This window comes from Rattus norvegicus, chromosome 16 (genome assembly GCF_021556685.1).
Source record: "Rattus norvegicus strain SHRSP/BbbUtx chromosome 16, alternate assembly SHRSP_T2T, whole genome shotgun sequence".
Lineage (NCBI taxonomy): Eukaryota > Metazoa > Chordata > Mammalia > Rodentia > Muridae > Rattus > Rattus norvegicus.
Genome location: NC_141549.1, coordinates 82,561,047 through 82,581,241, shown reverse-complemented (window position 1 = coordinate 82,581,241; position 20,195 = coordinate 82,561,047). Strand labels below are relative to the sequence as shown.

Here is a 20,195-nt window from a genome sequence, read left to right as displayed (position 1 = left end):
CTGACTGCCTCTGGAATCAGCTAAGAAATAAACCGCTGGGTAATTCCTGTAAGAATTTCACTTGATCAGGGTATTTGAAGTAAGAAGGCCCATGCTGGATGTGAGAGGCACCTTCTGGTGGCATCTCGGACAGGAGGAGGTCCCGGGGGAAGCTTGGCTGTTTGCCTGCTTGCCTTCACAGTGTGCTGTCAGATCCATCTACTCTGCTTGTCTGCTTGCGTCTTGCTGTTGAATCCATCTACTCAGTTGCAGCCATGGTCACTCCTTGGACAACAGACTCCAGCTTCTTTGACCCTCCAGACCATACCTTGTAAGTCAATTATTCATATATATACATACATACACACACACACACACACACACACATATCCTCCTCTGAATATATAGTCACTGCATGAGCTCTGCTCCCTGGAGAATAACACAGTGGGCATCACGAACAGGCACTTTGGTATCCTCTGTGGTCCTATGAGGGTCGAGAACCGCTTCCAAAAGCACTGGCTCTTTTCCATCTCCTTTAAAAGTTAATACTGCAGCTCAGCACACAGAGATGGGTCTCAGCATGGCATCTTCATGTTTATGTGTCATTATTCTTGGTTCATATTTCCCCCCCCCCCAGGACCCTTCTCTGTTGACTCTGCCTGGTTCCTCTCCTTCCTCCAGATAGTCTCCCTCTCTGCCTTCCTGTCAAATGGTCCATTATCCTTTCTCTCCCTCCCTTAGGTGTTTTCCTCTCTACTCATGATTGCCTTTTTAGTTTCATGACCCCCCATAAGTGTGCATATATGCACAAACACACACATGTGCACACACGCACTCAACTCATACATGGGTGCTCTTGTATACACACACACACACACACACACACACACACAGATGTAAGTTTTGTTTCCCTTCATGAGAGAACACATGCTGTTCTGGGATGGTATTTACCCCCATAAATGTTCATGTATGCACATGTGTGCATGTGTGCTCTTGCATGCACACACATGTATAGTTTTAAGTTTAGTTTCCCCTCATGAGAGAACATGCTCTGTGCACATGTGGCATCCATCTTTGTTTCCCCTTGTGAGAGAATGGACGGCACTCGCCTTTCTTAGTCTGGTTTCTTTTACTTTGAGCAGTGCTTTGAAGGTCTCACATCTTTTCTTAGAGATGTGACTTTTGCTGAGCATGGAGGAAATGTCTTTAATATTCTGGTGCCAGTGGTCTGTTCCAGGAAACTTGGTAAGGTTGAGTGGGTTCAGAGACCCCAGCACCCAGGCACCCATTAGAGGATCCCTGGCCTGGAATGTGTGACTATAATCCCTACATAGGGACATGATCAGTAGTCATGTAGATCAGAACAGTTATGCTAATGAAGTATCTAGATGGACCTTGATGGTTTAGCTGATAAGCTTCCCTTCCTAGACATTCTTTCCTGCAAAAGGTATTTTATTTCTGGTCCACCCTGAGGAAGTGGATATTTTCCATGATGAACCATCAGATGAAGAGTCAATAAACAGTTTGGAACCAAGAACTTTCTCTCTCATCAAGAACTGCTGTGGAGTACATGGGGGAAGCCTTCATCTACAGCCACATCATCTAAGTCTCCTGCAGAAGGCCCCTCTGAGCTCCCTGAGGAGCTGCTGCTGTCCCCAAGCTAAGCCAGAGTTCCCCTCCCTCCCAGCCCCTGGGGCTCTTCATCTTCAGCCCATGGGCTCCCTCCCTCCTTGTGCTTCCCACAAGCCCAGCACCCAAAGGAGTAGAGTAAATGCAGTCTAGCATCACTCATTTCATCTTCCCAATTGGTGTTCCCACACCCCAGTGGCAAGGTGGATGGGAGGACCACAGACAAGCTGGAATCAGTCATCACCTCTGATGGGAACTACCCTTAGTCTACTGGGAACAGGGCAGTTTATTGCAGAACATTGTAATGCTGTGGGCTCAGAGACTGTTGAACAGAGGGGCCCAGGGACCGTCGATTCGATCACAAATGGAGTGCCAACAAGAATAAGGGCAAAGGGTGTGGAGGGTGAGGGGCTGAGTGGGCAGCATGTGAGTGGGCATCCTCCATGGGAGAGGCTCCTGGAGAGGAGGCTGGGGACAAGCTTATACTTGTCTGATCTGCTTGGTGTTGCCTTCCTGGGCACCTCTAATCTGGGTGATGACAGCCTGCATGGCCATAACATTTATTACCCATAAACCCTTGTTCTAAAATGATACCAGGTACCTTGTGAGTCACAATGAGTGACTTTTAAAGAGAGAACCATTACCTCAGGGGCCTGGGCCAAAATGAAGGCCCTGTGGGTGAGTCCTCAACAGGAAGCGTTTTCATGGTACAGAGGACGTGATGCGCTCGCTGAAGTATAGCCAAAAATGCAAACAAAGGACAGGCACATAAAAACTCAATTAATTTAATTAGAATCAAATAAAAGGTGCCAGGAGAGGCCTCAGCGCAAGGCCTGGCAGGTTGTAATGGCCAAGAATGATTAAAATTTACTGAGAAATTACTGTGCTGCTCTCTGGTTTGGGCTTTCTAAATCTGGTAACTGTTGATGCAAGGAACAATATAAAGACTTAATAATGCTGACATTTGTTGGTTTACTGTAACTCACATATAGTATATATATATGTATATATACAGTGTATGTATAATATATATGCATATGATGAATATATAGGATATATGTATATGCATGAGTATATGTAATGGATATGTATAGGTATATGATGTATGTGTGTGCACCACAGTGCACATATATGTATGTGTATGTATATGATCTATGTGATGGGGCCACAGCAATTATTTGTACCCTTACCATGTTTTTCTTGAACTGTCACACTGTCACACTGCCACCCTGAAGACTGAAGGACCTAAAGGCGGGACCGAGTGAATGGTTTCTGGTGCTAGCTTCCATCTAAGCGCCAGGCTGATTCTATTCTGAACATTGGGTACTGTAAATATGGAGTCAGCTAGACACCAGAGTTAGTAAATGAGACAGTCATTCACAAAAGAAAGATGAAAACAGACAGGAAGATGGCTTAGGAAGACAGTCCAACTTTGTGTTGTAAGGATTTGTGAAAGCAAAACTTCCACTGGGTGTGGGGGGCAAATCTTAGCACTCAGGAAGCAGAGGCAGACGGATCTCTCTAAGTTTCAGGTCATCCAGGTTTACATAGCAATTTCTCAGCCAGCTAGAATTACAGAGCAAGACCAAACTACTTCACCAGTTGGGGTCTGAGATCTGTCCTCACCAAGAAGGGAGCCTGAAAGCTATGAGGGAAGTTGAAGAAAGGTGACAGAGGATCCTGTGAACAGGTTAAAGAAAAACAACAGATATGGCAAAGTGTTCTTGCTGATTCGATTTTATAAATTTAAGGAGAAAGAAAAATTGTACACTAGGAAAGTAAATGGTGCAGATTATCAAGCCAGAGAAGCACAGCTCAGATAATCCCCAGACCCAGAAATGGACATTCAACACTCACAGGTGGGTAGGGCGATCCCCACTGAACCGATAGTAGGGTGTCATTGAATACTTACCTAATGGCAAATATACTCATCAGCAGCTATTTTTAATTCTTGCAGGTAAAGATATTGGCCAAATGGCATCTCATGTTATTACCAGAAACAGAAAGTGATAGAACTTAAATGTTTTGGTTTTACTTCTATTGCTGTAATAAAATACTTTTATTACAATAATTTAGGCAGAGAAAGGGTTTATTTTAGTTACCTTTCTAGGTTATGGTCCATCCTATCTGGAAGTCAAAGTGGCCCACTTAGAACAGTGATCATACCCACAGTCAAGGGCAGAGAAACGAACACACTCAGGCTTATAGCTCATGCTATGTTTATCCACTCTTAGTTCAGGACCCTCTGCCTAAGGAATGATGCCACCCACAGTGGACTAGGTCTTCCTACATTACTTACATTTGTTAGGATATTCCTTACAGATATATCTGCAGCTCGACCTAATGTGGAGAATTTCTTACTGAGACTCTCTTTCTAAGATATTCCAGCTTGTGTCAAGTTGACAAAGCTAGCTGTCATGCTATGCTTTTGAACAATTTAACAAGTTAAATGCCTATGTGTACTATCATGAAGAAATCTACTTCTGAGTAGTATCTACAAAAGATGAGTACCCTGAAAGTCTACAAAAAGGGCACTTATAACAGCCTTGTTCACAGAGATGAAAACAGCCGCTGAGAAGGGGCTTTCTCATCAATGGGGAGCCAAGCACTCTCTAGGATTATGAAGCCTTGAACTGTGTACTCTATCTGTGTCAACTTACTCAGTGCTGATAAGTGAAAGAGAAGGAGAAATTTCTGGAGAGAAATAGCTCACAGACAAGGGTATGCATGTCCTTTGGAAATCTGCTTGTCGGTAATTGATTGTATTAGCAACTGAGAAATCCAGGGTGGATCGCTTGCAGCTTGCTGTTGGAGGTTACTAGAGGACCTGTGGTCTGTGGGGTGACTGGCTGCTGGTGGGTCTGAGGAACATGGGAAGAGAGGAGGAAAACCAGAAAGCGCCCAGAAAATAGGGGTTCAGTAACACGAACCCCTCAGCCTAGCATTGCAGCTGTGTGGGTGTGCACAGGAACGAAGAGAAAATATGAATGCCTGCAACACTCTTTTTTTTTTTTTTTTCCAAAGCTGGGGACCGAACCCAGGGCCTTGCGCTTCCTAGGTAAGCGCTCTACCACTGAGCTAAATCCACCGCCCCCCTGCAACACTCTTAAATAAGAAAAAGTATGTGAAAATTATAATATAGTTTTATTAAAATAAAAGAAATAAATCTTACACACCCGCATTTATTTCAGAAAAGTACTCCAAGCTTGCTGTCATAGGATTAATTCTGATTCGCTATCCAAATACATCCCTCAGAAATTATTTAGTGGGACAGTTTTCCAGAGTGCAAACAAGCCAACAAAGGAGACAAAAACTAGAGAATTATCACGTTTTTATGTTTAAGTAGATCTTGTTGGTCACGTATGCAGAAAGCAACTAGTGTGGCAACTCCAGGATTGATTATTTTATCCTGTACCTGTCAACCATATGTTTCTTTCCTTCAAGAATATGCGAGCATTTCTACGCAGATGCACTAAACTTATTTATATACGTGTCTTCCTTTGAGATTTATGCTAACCCTTGGAGCACAGGGCCAAGGACATTCTGTAGGGGAAATCGTAATTCAGCCAGGACAGAAGATATCCTGTAAATTATTTTTGTGACTTGTGTACTGTGATTTCAGCCCAAAGTGAGCAATACCATGTCTGTTACACACAGAAGTGACCAAGAAATATGTCTCAGAAACTGTAAGGCAGCCTCAAGCACATTGCTTCTTTCCAGCGTGAGAAACTATTTTTTTTTTTTGCAATGAAATATTGGAACAGTATGCTGGAAAGCTAGATGGATGGAGAAACTAAAGACTTCTCTTCTGAGTTAAACAAATATGGGTTGGCACACCATGGTGTGGGAGAAAGAGTGGTAGGTATTCAAGAAATAGGCTTACCACGCATAGTGTTCTTCCAATTAGGTATCTAGTCTTGGCATTGAACCCAAGGCAATCGTGAAGTCTCCCTTACTCAATTTTAAAGGATGAGATTATTTTCCCAGTGAGGGAGAGATTTAAATTAAGCTACGGAAGGTTCTTTGCTTATACCTCTTGGGCTCTGGCCATGTGAAGCCCCTCTTACTGTGTGCACTTTTTCTCACAAGAGGATCAATGGCTTCCAGGCGAGCGCACACTTTCACCCCCATAACCAGCAGCAGTTCCCTTCACTCTGCTCTTATGCAAAGCCTCCTTCTATGCGCAATGATGACCATGCCTCTGCTCTGCAGGGTCTTAGCTATAGGTGACAGAACTGGCTTTACTCCTACATCCCTACCCCCATTGCTGCTGCTTCTGTCCCTAAGCACTTTCTCTACTCTCCCTGTGACACTGGAGCGGGCACCGTGTGAAATGACATGATAGAGCCAAGTCATCCGTGCTGTGTCACCATGATGGGGTCCTACATGATGTCAGATCAGTGGGAGCCAAGTCATCCATGCTGTGTCACCATGATGGGGTCATACATGATGTCAGACCAGTGGGAGCCAAATCATCCATGCTGTGTCATCATGATGGGGACGTGAATGACACCCAAATCTCTGGGATCTTCTAACTTGTTTCAATTTTACTGGTGTCTTTGGTCTTTTCAGTCTCGAATCTCCCTGCTAAAGACAGCGGGCAGAGGACTTATTAGTTTGCAACATGCAACCACTTGGAGTGTCCTTCCCCACACCCCTTACCATTTGTCAAAGATACCAGGAGCCCAAAGAAACCTCTAGCTTAGTTCTCCCCAGCCTCCTTCTGGATTCTTGCTTTAATAAGCCTCCCAGAGACTCCAGCAGTGTGGGCCAGAGTCTGCCAGGTCAATGGACTCCCATGGGCTCTCAGAGTCTTCCTGTCTCCATAGGAAGGGACCAATACAGCATGGGCTCACCCTCTTCTTCTTGCTCTCGAGTATCACAAACCATGTCATGTGTTCTCTAAAACCTACACACCCACGGTTTCTTACAACGCATTTGATACCGTCACTCATTGTACAGGCTGGTTTTATGTGTCAACTGACACAAGCTGAAGTTACAACAGAGAAAGGAGCCTCGGTTGAGGAAATACCTCCATGAGACCCAGCTGTAAGGCCTTTTCTCAATTAGTGATCAAGGGGGAGAGCCCAGCCCATTGTGGGTGGTACCATCTCTGACTGGTAGTCTTGGGTTCTATAAGAAAGCAAACTGAGCAAGCCAGGGGAAGCAAGCCAGTAAGAAACATCCCTCCATGGCCTCTGCATCAGCTCCTGCTTCCTGACCTGCTTGAGTTCCAGTCCTGACTTCCTTTGGTGATGAACAGCAATGTGAAGGTGTAAGCTGAATAAACCCTTTCCTCCCCAGCTTGCTTCTTGGTCATGATGTTTGTGCAGGAATAGAAGGCCTGACTAAGACATCCATTAAGACAAGAGACTTAGACTTGGTGATTCAGCTCCTCCAGCATGGGCAAAAAGGCAAGTGTATCAAGCAATTTTTAAAAATTTTATTTTTAGTTTTACTGGGTGTCTTTTAACACAATTAATCCTTACAGTTCCCATAACTCCATCAGTTTAGATAGGACATTTTCCTTTGTTTCCAATGTTGACCACTACTATTTACCTGCAACCATGGTCAAAAGCTAAGTCTTTTTTGGAACAGTCCAGCCCCACCCACAGAGCCAGCCCTGCTTCCCTCCAAAGGAATTGGACTTGGCTCTGTGGTGGAGTCAGACTGTTGGTCCTGTTGCTGCCCCAGGGTGTTAGTGAGAACCCATTCTTCAGTTCAGCTCTGTTGTCCTCCATTGCTGACTTATTCTGTACGAGACAATGAGTCAGGAGAGTCTGGAGTGGTGAGATCACCCACCTGCTCCAAGTCTCTGACACAGCGATATGTGGTGTGTATTCATAATTAGAGTGGTTTATCTGAATATCTGTCTTTTCTCATATAAAATGGAGTATTTCCTTACACCGCTCTATGTTTCAGAGAACTAGGGCAGGCTCTTCATATTGTATTTACTTACAATTATCACACACGTGTGTGTGTGTGTGTGTGTGTGTGTGTGTGTGCGCGTGCGCGCGCTATGTGAGTATGAACACATGTGTGCCGTAGTGCACACACTGTAACACACATGCCTCTGTGTGCATGTAGGGATCAGATGACACTGTTATGATTTGGTTTTCTCTTTCCTCCTCTCTGTGTGGAAGGGTTTGAACTCAGATCATCTGGTTTGTGCATCGAGCACTCTTACCTGCTGAGTGATCTTCTCATTTCACTTTCTTCATTTTGTTTGTTTTCTATTCTATAAACTTCTGATTTTATTGCTACAGATTTACTATTATTTTATTTCTTCTTTGTTCTCTGTTATTGATAGCTTAATACATTTGCAGTTTAATTTTTCATAATGAGTAATAGAACTTTTAAAATAGTAATAGTCACAGAATGTTAGCTTTTGTCCTAATGCTGTTGGGTCTTTGCTCCCAAAGAGTTCCTCCCAATTCTCATATTCTCTCTCTCTCTCTCTCTCTCTCTCTCTCTCTCTCTCTCTCTCTCTCTCTCTCTCGTGTGTGTATACATATATGTGATTTATTAAGACTGACTTACAGGCTGTGGTCCAGCTAATCCAACAATGACTGGCTGTGAATGGCAAGTCCAAGAATGTAGTATTTGCTCAGTCCACAAGGCTGGATGTCTCAGCTGGTCTTCAGTATATGCTAAAATTGTGAAGAATTTGGCTTCAATGACAGTGAAGGAATGGATGTGCTAGTAAGGTAAGGGCAAACAGGCAAAGAGCAAAAGCTCCTTCTTTCTCGTCCTTATATACTATAAGATATAAACCTACACATTATATAGACTTCCAGCAGAAGGTGAGGGCCATATTAAAGGTGTGCCTTCTCACCTCAAGATCCAGATTAAATTGTATGTCTTCTTACCTCAACCTCAAGATCTGGATTAAAGGCCTGTGTCCTTTTACTGCAAAGATCTGGATTAGAAGTGAATCTACCTATTTCAAATTAATTAAAAATCTCCCTCAGAGTTGTGCCTTCCATTTTTGGATTTTACTTAATTTCAGACATAGTCGAGTTGACAGCCAGGGATAGCCATCCCAGTCAGTTCGCTAACACATACGTGGTGTCAGCTCCATGGACTTTGGCTAAGAGCAGGGAACCCTCAGCTGGTCACCATCTTCTTCTCTGCACTCACACATGCTCTAGTACTCACAGCTAGAGGGGCACATGCTAGTTTGTAGTGGCACTTAGAGGTAGGGTCCTCCTAAGGGTTAGAGCCGAACATCTAATTAGCTGTGACTTCCTTGCTAGGACAGGAGATTAAGAACTCCTGGAGCTGAAAAACAAATAAGTATTTAGTATCAGGGTGGTAGTGAGAGCTGTTGAACCTGGCTGTGCAGATTTTTCAAAATGTTATCAATATCAGGGCAGTGGTTTGGTAATGGCGAAGGCAAGAAAAGTCTGTAGCTCCCCTCATTGAAGACTAATGAGGCTGCCTTAACTTGGTCCCTCTGGAGTCATAAAGGGACTTTTAATTTTTCATCTAGCACTAGATACTGTGGCACTGTCATTAATAAATACCAACCTTATTATCTCGTCTGGCTTGAAGTCCTGAAATTCCCCTGGTGCTGAGGAAAATGTCCTTGTTTTGTCTGTCCTTGCTATCACTCCACTCTACCATAGAAGAACATGTAGGTGTCAGATCCCCAGCTCACACCTCTCTTCCCATCTCTGACATATTCAGGGATCTTATGAAGAAACCCATGTCCATCCACCCCTGGGTTTTGATTGCTAGTCCTGGTTTACAATCCTAGCACTGTCTGGTGCCCAAGAAAGAACTGGACACAGAGGTCAGGACAGAGAGAAAGAGGAACCCAAGGAGCTCCCTGAGGATAGACAGTATCTGGATGAGAATGGTGGCTGCTTGGCTGTGTTCTTTTGGCAATAATTCGTGAGCTGCATGCTTCTCTCTCTTGCTCTCCATGCATGTTTACTTAGAAGACATGATTCATGTGCTGCGTTTACCGCAGAGTGAGCAGGACATACAAAGGTGCTTTGTCAGCCCAAGCCCATGGTCTACATCCAGCCCCCTCTTTCTATGGTTTGGTACAATGGACAATGAGTTGCAGCTACCACTGTAGCATTTTATAGAGAGCTTTCATTGACCTAATTATTTTTTTTATTTTGATAAACATGTTATTCATGTACATTCGTCAGCCTGGTAAGGACTTGAAAGTTTGACTAAGGAAGGCAAACTCGATTTTTGTTGTTAATTATATAATGACAGGAAATATTTAAGTACCAGATAGATGGTTTTCCTTTTTAGAGTCAGGTTAATGCCTCTTAAGAAGGCCCCCTTCTTGGTGGGCCATGGATTTCTCAAGTCAGTATCTGCTGTGGGATCACGACTAGAACACCCTTCCCAAGCATCTTCTGTTGTCGTGGACACCCTTCTTGAGCATTCTCTGTTGCCATGGACACCCTTCTCATGTATCCTGTTTCCTGAAAGGGAAGGGGGAAGAAGGACTCTAGTTGATTTTCAGTTGAAGCCCAGATGGATGAAGAACTTTGCATCCCTGTCAGGTACTTTGGCCATCGAAGGGCATCTGGACCTTCCTAGGAAACGGATTGTTCCATAGTTGGCTTCTATGCATCCTCTCCACTCATAAAATCTGAGGAGTATAATGCCCAAAGCATTAACTTTTTTCTTTTCCTTTTTTTCTTTTCTTTTTTTTTTCCGGAGCTGGGGACCGAACCCAGGGCCTTGCGCTTGCTAGGCAAGTGCTCTGCCAGTGAGCTAAATCCCCAACCCCAAAGCATTAACTTTTAAGAAGCATCATGATAATGATGCCTAGCGGTGGAGGATAATTCAGCTCATACATTAAGCATACAGCCAATTTAAATATTATTGCTATTTAATTCCAGTGAAATACATTCTCAGAGCATTGAATAGAGCTGCTGGAGTTTTGTTTGGCTCACCTGATCCTGAAGGTAGGCTGATCTATAGTCAAGGAAACTGTATCCTATGTCACCTGATGAGCACAGTACCTGTCTTGGAGTTGGGCTATACAGATATACAGCATGGAACCTGGTAACTGAGTCCTGAAGTAGGAGGGGATGTCCAACTGGAGAACAGTCCACAGAGTCAAATGATGACAGCAGTTAGCAGTGAGATCTTTGTCCTTGGTTTGCTCATATCTTAGGAAGACTTTGTACCTTTACTGAGTTGATATCAATTGCGGGCATTAACCAGGGTCATACAAAAACTAAGTGACCAGAGGACACTTGTCCACGTTACTCATCAAAAGCCCTTGGCTATTGGGGTTGTCACTACACTGCCCCTTATGCTGACATCAAACTTCTCCTGAGCCTGACCTGAAGTCAGTTTCTACCAAGTCCATATAGACAGTGCTTTATCTGAATGTACCTCAAAACAGTGAGACGTGAGCAATTCTCTTGGAACGTATGTAGGAGGTCCCTGTGGGGAATGAGATTTAATTTCCTTCTCTTTTGAGAATCATCTTTGTTAAGTGGCATTGCAAACTCTCACCTGTAGTGTCCATTGTGTGTCACTCTTCCTTACAACCTGTGTGTGCTTGGAGATGGAGGGGCCAGTGTGTTTGCTCAGTTTCAGGGACTTTGAGTTATTTATTTCCTGAGCTGAAAGCTTTTTTGCAGGATGTGATGTTTCACTTCCTCTTAGAATATTTTCCTGTTTACCCCCTTTCTAACATCCTATATATATTTTTTTGTTGTTTTCCCCCAACATCTTTATTCTCTTGGAGTTTCACATCATATACCTGAATTACATTCACTTTCCAGTCCTCCCATGTCTGCTTCCCCCCTGGCAACCTCCAATAGTTTAAAAAATAGACACATAAAAAACAGTAGCAATTTGTGCTATTTGTATACTCAGTGGAGCAGGGTCAAACTCTCAGTGGCCTGTCCCTTAAACAGAACTGAGTCCCTCCTCCCACATCCCTGACAGGGGCCATCAATTGTGGAGAGCCACTCTTCAGCATCCCCATAACACTTAAGAGTTCTCTTAGCTTCCTGTGTGAACTGTTGCTTCTTCAATGTGAGGGGTTGGGTTAGGGAAGGGTTGTCACAGAAGCCTTTTAGGTCCTTCCCTCTCAACTGTGAATCTGCAGTCATTGATATCATGGCAAATGAAGCCTCCTTGTTCTTTCTACAGAAGCATGGAGCAAGGCCTCCACATGGTTTCTGGCAATAGCACAGTCTATGTACATGGCCCCCTGCTGTAGAAGGACCACAGACTCAGACAAGGCCCCCAGAAGCTGCCAAGACCATGGACATACATGGCCTCAGGTGGCAGTACAGGCCACTCACATCAAAGTGGTCCCTGGCTACAACATGGCCCTTGGAAACCAACATGGCATTAGTCTGAAGCACATACTATGGTGACATCATTGTGGACCTTGCTGTAGTAGGACCATGAGCCCAGATATGGTCTTCTGTGGCAGCAAGGACCCAGATATCGCTATAGCCTCAGGTGGCACCCCAAGCCACTCACATCAACATGTCCTGCAGTAGCAGCAGCACAGCCTATGGACATGGACCTGGCTTCAGGATGCAGCACAAACCACAGACATCTTCATGGCCCTCAGCAGTAACTTGTGCCACAGATGTCAGCATGGCACCCTGGTAAGGTAGCATGTTTTCTAGCTGGCTGTTTTATATCTGGCCCTCCCAGTGGGTACATCCTGTATCTCAACAAGCTTCCCTCCACCTTGGAAAACATTAATCTCCTACACAACACAGCATAAATCTTCTGATGGAAACCCCTTAGTGCCCTGGTAGACAAGGAGGGCCAGTGACATGTCCATAGAGCAGAGGACACACATGGTATCCAAAGCTACCCCTGAGATTCCAAAACATATTCCATGCTGTTACCAAGAAGAGTAAATTCTATGTGCTCATAGACACACAGGCCTATTCAGGGGTCCTGAATGAAAGCTAGACAGCCCAAAGACAGGGAAAGTCATTGGTCAGGAGGGCATGAAGCAAGCATGTTGCATATGAAGCCAATGGCTTTGTATTAATTTAAATTTGTGAATTATTTACCATCTGTTCATCAGCCCACCCTCATGTTCCCTTTATTCCTCCAAGTACAGCAGTTTGGGAGCTGAATGACCCAGAGGAAGCTGAGCTTCAAATAGATTTACATCCAGAGTGGTTGACAGCTTAACATTTGATAGTCTATAGAAACTTTCCGATTTTTCTCCATTTGTTTGGCCTTAAGATATACATGATTATATACAGCCACCCAATTAGACAAGATGCATGAAGCAAAGAAGTGCAGGCAGACAGGAGCCGGATGTAGATCTTTCCTGAGAGACACAGTCAGAATACAGCAAATACAGAAGTGAATACCAGCAGCAAACCACTGAACTGAGAACAGGACCCCCGTTGAAGGAATCAGAGAAAGAACTGGAAAGCTTGAAGGGGCTCGAGACACCATATGAACAACAATGCCAAGCAACCAGAGCTTCCAGGGACTAAGCCACTACCTAAAGACTATACATGGACTGACCCTGGACTCTGACCTCATAGGTAGCAATGAATATCCTAGTAAGATCACCAGTGTAAGGGGAAGCCCTGGGTCCTGCTAAGACTGAACCCCCAGTGAACATGATTGTTGGGGGGAGGGTGGCAATGGGGGGAGGGTTGGGAGGGGAACACCCATAAAGAAGGGGAGGGGGAGGGGATAAGGGGATGTTGGCCCGTAAACCGGGAAAGGGAATAACACTCGAAATGTAAATAAGAAATACTCAAGTTAATAAAAAAAAAGATATACATGATTAGGCTCATAAACTCAAGCTGATGGACTACAGAGAAATTGTGTCAAGCCTAACTTTTGTTTGTCTGGGAAGAAAGTTTGATGGTGAATAGCAAGAAAAAGAGAGAAGCTTGTGGGGCTACCCTCCCACTCCCAAGCTGTGATGGAGGGAAGGGTTAGGAACCCTGACAGGAAGGCTAAGTGAACAGCATTTCAGGAGAAAGAGCTGCCATAGCCAGGCCAATGGCTCATCTGCCTTGAGATGTGAAAGATGGTGGAGGAAGTTCTGGCCAAGCGAGGCTTACCACATAAAGGGACGTAACCTAGCAAAGACAGAACTCCAGGCCAGGAAGGTATGCTATGACTTCTATGGCCAATTGGCAGGCAGTGCCAGGGCTTGGGTACTGAGGGGTGATTGAGTCTTTTACTGTTATAGAAATGACAGTTGGCTTTTCCATCTCAGTCTGAACAGAGGAACCAGGTAATCTTTACCCCTGGTTACTAGTTCGCACAACTTATTCCACTTAAAATGGTAATATGCGGTATATTTTCAAAAATTAAAGAATTTTAAATGTGGTTGCAGTGAAGAAGTGATAACTGTTTGAGGAAACAGATGTGTTCACCAAGACTTCAACTGATACAATGTTTCAGGCATGGAGAGCCAAACTTCAACTGATACAATGTTTCGGGCATGGATATACAAACATCAACTGATACAAAGTTTCATGCGTGGACACCCAGACATCAACTGATACAATGTTTCAGGCATGGATACCCAATCTTCAACTGATACAATGTTTCAGGCATGAACACCAGACCTCAACTGATACAATGTTTCAGACAAGGAAGTACAAACTTCAACTGATACAATGTTTCAGACACACACACACACACACACATATATATATATATATATATATATATATATATATATATAAGCTTCAACTGATACAATGTTTCAGGCATGGATATCCAAACTTCAACTGATACAAAGTTTCATTCGTGGACACCCAGACATCAACTGACACAATGTTTCATGCATGCCTGCATCAAAATATCAGAAGTCTGTGCTTTCATTTATCAGGTAGAATAAGTTTAAAATATGGACGTTGCAGTTGGATGTCATTGGATTTATGTTTTGCATGACATAAGTCTTTCCATACCCATTGTATATTCATGGATTTGTGTTTACCACACTGATACAATGTCAGGCATGGATGTACAAACACCAACTGATACAAAGTTTCATGCGTGGACACCCAGACATCATTCTGTATGTGCTGTACCTTTACACACAATGTAGTTTTTGTTATCTCACAGAAGGAGTCTCCTTAAGTTTGGACCCTTGTAGGAAATTTTATAGACCTGTCCTAGGTGTCCTTCTAGTGCCTTAGTGTGGTGGGTGTTATGGTCCCTGTAGGGGTTCCAGTAAAGATGTCCCTCCTAGGCTCCTGTATTTGAATACTTCGTCCCGGGTTGGGTGCTGTTAGAAGAGATTTAGGAGGTGTACCTTTGCTGGAAGAAGTATGTCACAGGGCATGGACCTTCAGAACCAAAAATCTATTCTTTATGTTCCTTCCTGTGCCTCATGTTTAAAGTGGAGGCCGTGAATCCTCCACACTCCTCTCTCACTGCTGTGCCAGCTCGTTGCTGCCATGACTCCGCACCAGGATGGACTCTTTTCCCCCTGGTCCAAAATAAACCCTTTATTCAAGTAATTGCCTTGGTCCTGCTATTTTAACACAACAGAAAAATAACTAATACCGTCCCTTTGTGCAAGGAGCTATGCCCAGGCAGGCCAGCATGGTAGTCACTAAGCTTCTGTGCTCAGTCACAGCACCTGTGAATCAGTAGAGAAGGACAGGTGACTCCTATTGGTCAGAGTGGTGAGACATAGGCTCTGAAGTCCTCCTGTTCTAACAGTAAAGATCTGTGATTTCTGTCACCACTGTAAAGCTCTTGGTGGCTTCACTGACTTTGAAATCACTCCTGCAATTCCTATTTTCTAGATATTTTATATGTCTACTTAAAGACATCATTTAATTAGAGAAAAATCAAAAGGCCAATCAATTATGGAAATGAACACATCTTACGGTACTACCAGGACAGAAAATTATGACCACCAAAGGCTGACTCAGTCCCATGTGGAACCAACATTTCTCCTCAAGTAAGGCTTCTTAAGATTTCCCTTTTTCTTAAAATAAAATCAATTGGAAAGCATCTATTTAAGTTGAGGTTAATGAGCAAACTGATCAATTACGGAAATGAAAACACTTCTAATGCGTTTTATGGATAAAAAGCAAAAGCAACATAAATAGCAATCTGCATATTTTCAGTCCTGAGGCTGCCTCACTTTGTAGTGAAGATGTAGTGAAGTCATATGCCTGTAATCCAAAAGGGCTCAGTCTTCCCGGCTAGCCCTTTCAAGTGTAGATTAAAGAAGTCAGAAGTTAAAAACTGTGCCTTTCTCATTAGGGCTTGTTTAAGGGATTAAAAGTCATACAGGGAGAATAAACACCCTGCAAATGACAGAACTTGCCAGTTCGTGCATCCCCGGCTCCTTTCTTGTCATTTGTATCAGACAACAGGCGAAGCCCTTCATCTAGACTTTCATGTGCTCTGCTTTGAAGATAAAGTGTATCACAAACGGACTCTTGGATTCCTGGAGACAGCTTGCCTCCTCCGTACAAGTGAGAGCTGGGACATTGTGGCTTTCCTCTAGCTGCCACTGGGGCCGCTGGGGTGAGCAAAGAGGACACTGGATTCAGTTAAGAGTTAATGCTATTTCCTATTGCATGTTTTCCCAACCCCATCTCTCTTGATTTCAGCTTGTGATGTCTAGAACTTAAACAAACCAGCACTGTGGACTCTTCCATTATCAGCAGCTGCTGTTCTTTTGTGTGGTGTCTGCATTTTGTTTACCCTTCTTGGGATACACTGTGTTTCCAGCCCAGGACAGTCTATAGTGTTAAGACTATAAGGTGCTAACTATAGGGATTAGCAGGTAAACTGAACTTATCAGGGCTGTGGCTTGATGTGACAAGGTTTGTTTCTGCAGCCTGTTGGTTGTGCTGGCAAAACCATCCTCTGGTGTTTCTGCTCTGAATAGCAGAAGGTGAGACCCCATCGTCTCTTTCTGATGGCTGTCTTCTTTTGGCGACATCAACGGTTTTCTGAGACTCTCTGGCTGCCATGCAAAGGGACAAAGAGACCCCACTCTATTTCCTACTCTGGATGGATTCTCTTAGGGGATTATTATGTGCAAGAGCAAAATATGGTTACCATGGATGCGGGTGGAGTTGTGACAGCTTTCAGTGGGGCTTCAGGATCCTGAAGGTATGTGAACAGCTGTGGTGCTTTCTCACAGGGCATAGCCACAGCCCACGTGTACTATCCAGCTCTTGTAAGCTTTCTGTGGCTGGAGGGGTGCTGAGAACTTAAGGTGGTGTGGGTGTTGTGGTTTGAATGAGAAATGTCCTGCATAGTCTTATACATTTGAGTGCCTGATTCCCCAATTGGTGGCACTGTTTGGGAAGGCTATGACATATTTAAGAGGTGGAGGTTGCTGGAGGAAGTCCCTACGGGGGTAGGTACTTCCTGTTATCCCTCCCTGCTTCCTGTGTTCAGAGGAAATATGATCACTCTGCATCCTTAGGTTAGGCCGTCCTCATGCTCCTTCTGCTATGCCTTCCTGCCATGATGGACTGCATCCAGATGGGACTTGTAAGCGGGGTAAACACTCTCCCCTCTGTTGGCTTTTGTTGCAGTAGTTTATCACGGCAATGGAAAAGCCATTGGTACAGCAACGAGTCAGGAAAGATTTCATTATCTTTTTCTTCAGCAACTAGATTACTAACATCTCAGTACAGATGGCAGAGATACATACATACATACATACATACATACACATACACACACACACATACACACACACACACACACACACACACACACACACACACACGGACCAAGCACCTTGGTTACCACACTCTCCAACACCTGACAGTGCACGTCATCTCATGATGCCTGCGAGTTGGACACATTTAGATTCTTATGCATCAGACGTCACCGACTAGGCTGTGGAGTAATCTCATGCTTAATTTATGCTTTTAATGTTGCTTTAGATTCTAAACGCACTTGGCACCCTCTCGGGGTGTTCCCTAAGACCAAGAAAATTGCCTGCTCTCAATTCTCTGAAAATGAAGGCTCTTCCCTAACGAGCTGAGAAATACCTTCATTAGTGCTTCTCGATCTGCCTCTGCTTGGCTCGGAATTCAGCGGTGTAATTCCACGGATGCTCTTTCTCATCGTCTGAATACAGGCACGCCGGAATCCGATTCTCATTTCTCCACAGATGTTCTGATGGCAGAGTGAATGTGAACAGTAACAAACAGCACCGCTGATGTAATAAGCAGACCTGAGGAAGAGAGTATCCCAAGGGGGGCATAGTACCTGACTCTAAGTATAGCATGTGTGACCTCAACTAAACCAGTACAGCATTGGTATGGGATCATACATAGGCACTAGGATGGAGAACCCAGGAAGAAAACCCACATGGCGGCACCTCTTGGATTCTTAGCAAAGGTGCCATGAACCTATGTTGGAATTTAGGGAGTCTCTGTAGCAGGCGGTGTGGAAGGCTGGAGAAAAGTGTTGAATATCTTCATTTGTCAGGAAAACACAAATAAAAAAACCTTTAATATTAATAGCATTGATATTTAATGGTCCCTTGAGTCAAAATGGGGGCTATCATGAAAAACAAACAAACAAATAAAAAATAAAAACCAGTAACAACAAGTACTGGTGAGGATTTGGACTGGAAAGAACTCCTGTGTCAGTAAGAATGTATACTAGCACAGGCTCGAAAAGCAGAACTGGGAGAAGTAGAAGCTAGAAGCCATATGACTCAGCTACCACCTATATATTCACACTGTAAGTCAGAGGACTACACATTCTACCCCATTCGTCGTCGTCGTCATGGTGGGTGGATTCACAAGTCACATGCTGGACTCTTCACAAGAGCCCTATCACGGGGTCTGTGTAGGTGTCCACGGAACTGAGGGAGGGGCAAGAAAAAGTACGAAGCACATACTCATTTGATAATTATGTGGTCCTCTAGAAAAATAAAATCAAGAAAATAAAAATAAAAGCAAGAAAAAGGGTAGACTTCGTTGACATGTTATGGGAGGCAAGCCAGACTCAGGAAGACAAGTGTTATATGTGTTCTTTCATATGTGGAACATATGACGTAAATGAATAAAAGCAGAGGAAGGGTCAGGAAGAGAAAGGAGAGAGAGACAGGGCAGAAACAGGTGGAGATGATCAAACGATGCTGTATGCATGCATGCAAATGCCCCAATGAAATGGTGGTGATGTATTCAGTCTAGTGGAGAGGCTGGGGTTGTAGATCAATGGGTAGAGCATTGTGTGAAGGCCCAGGTTTATCCCAGCACCGCATAAACCAGGCGTGATGGCACATGCCTGCAATATTAGCAGTAGGTGAAGGGAGGGAGTTCAAAAGTTTAAGGCCATCCTTAGCTACATGGTACGTTGGAGGCTAGCCTAGTCTACACGAGACTCTAAGGGAAAAATAAAATCAACTGAATGAAGGATTGGATGAGGGCTCCCATGAGGAGGCCTGCGAGGATAAGTCCATAGAGCCTGGGATTTTACAGGCTTCAGGTTTTGCAGAATCACATTTTAAAGACTTGTTCAAAAGAGAACCCCCCTCCCCTGATCTTGTGTTAATATCTTCATTGGTACCTAGTGCAGATTATAACAATTTAGGAATGTGTCTTGAGGGCTACAGACAGAGAGACATGTTTGAGTGATTTCTCTAAAATTACTCCTTTATCGGAGCTTTATGATCTCTCTGGGAAGAGAGGGTTTATGATGTTGGCTTACTGTGCTTGCTTTGGCTGTTTGATACGGACAGAATGGGTTTCCACACAGCATTTAATGAGCCCCTTTATTTTAAGGGCCCATTTATCCAATGGTGTTATCCTTAAAATATATTTTCATTTTAAGGTGTGTGTGTGTGTGTGTGTGTGTGCGCGCGGAATGAAAGCTCTCTTTGAACTGGTGGTCCTGACAGTTGTGAACTGGCTGGCATGGTTGCTGGGAACCAAACTCAGATACCTTGTAAGAGCAAAAGGCACTTTAACCACTGAGCCACCACTTTCTCCTCCTCCTCTTCTTCCTCCTCTTCTCCTCTCCCTCCTCCTCCCACATCTGGGTCCCCACCTCCCCTGCTTTGGAGGGATACTGAATGTGGCCTTGGAGACACACGGGCACTTGCCCTATTTTGAGATGACTGGAAGATTGTTTACCTGGGGCTAATGCTGTTGCCCTGGTGACCTTCCTTACCTGTCACCTGCCGATTTCTATCCCATAATAATTTTAATATTAAAGTATATAAATTTAGTATTTTAAATGCTTATTATATTACCTTACTATGAAATGAATATTTTTTATTATTACTAAGTAGTCAAGCTGCATTGTGAACTGTGATCGTTGGGATATGGTTCTGTGTGGGCCTCTAGAATGCCCGCACATTCACAGCTCACGTACTGACAGAGTTTTCTCCTAAATTATTTCATCAGATACTAGGGCTAGCTATGAGAAATAGAGAGCACCCACTTCTGTTGTGTAGGGTGGGTTTAACTCAGGTGCGGTGGAGATCATGCCTTTCACTAAAGCCGAGATAAATGGGCCGACTGAACTCATGGAATATTTGGGGCACTGGAGTGTGGGGCTGTAAACCCAAGTGCACTGGCACACACTGGCCCTCTATGCATCATCCTGTGGGAATCATGGCTCGAGGAGCCAGGAGGACACTGACG

At 44.0% G+C, this 20,195-nt stretch overlaps 1 protein-coding gene and 1 long non-coding RNA gene across 2 annotated transcripts in view; one reads left to right on the top strand and one right to left on the bottom strand.

Moving 5' to 3' along the window:
* The window catches only part of Erich1 (glutamate-rich 1), a gene marked incomplete at its 5' end in the record, with an annotated part of 52,793,804 nt that overhangs the window by 1,083,122 nt on the left and 51,690,487 nt on the right, over window positions 1-20,195 (bottom strand).
* LOC102550919 (uncharacterized) overlaps window positions 10,024-20,195 on the top strand; it is a 93,780-nt gene continuing 83,608 nt past the window's right edge. Inside the window, exon 1 of one of the 2 annotated variants that reach the window (XR_015640078.1) lies at window positions 10,024-10,136. This is a non-coding gene — a long non-coding RNA (uncharacterized LOC102550919). The remainder of the gene's footprint in view (window positions 10,137-20,195) is intronic. The other variant, XR_015640077.1, reaches the window with a different exon arrangement.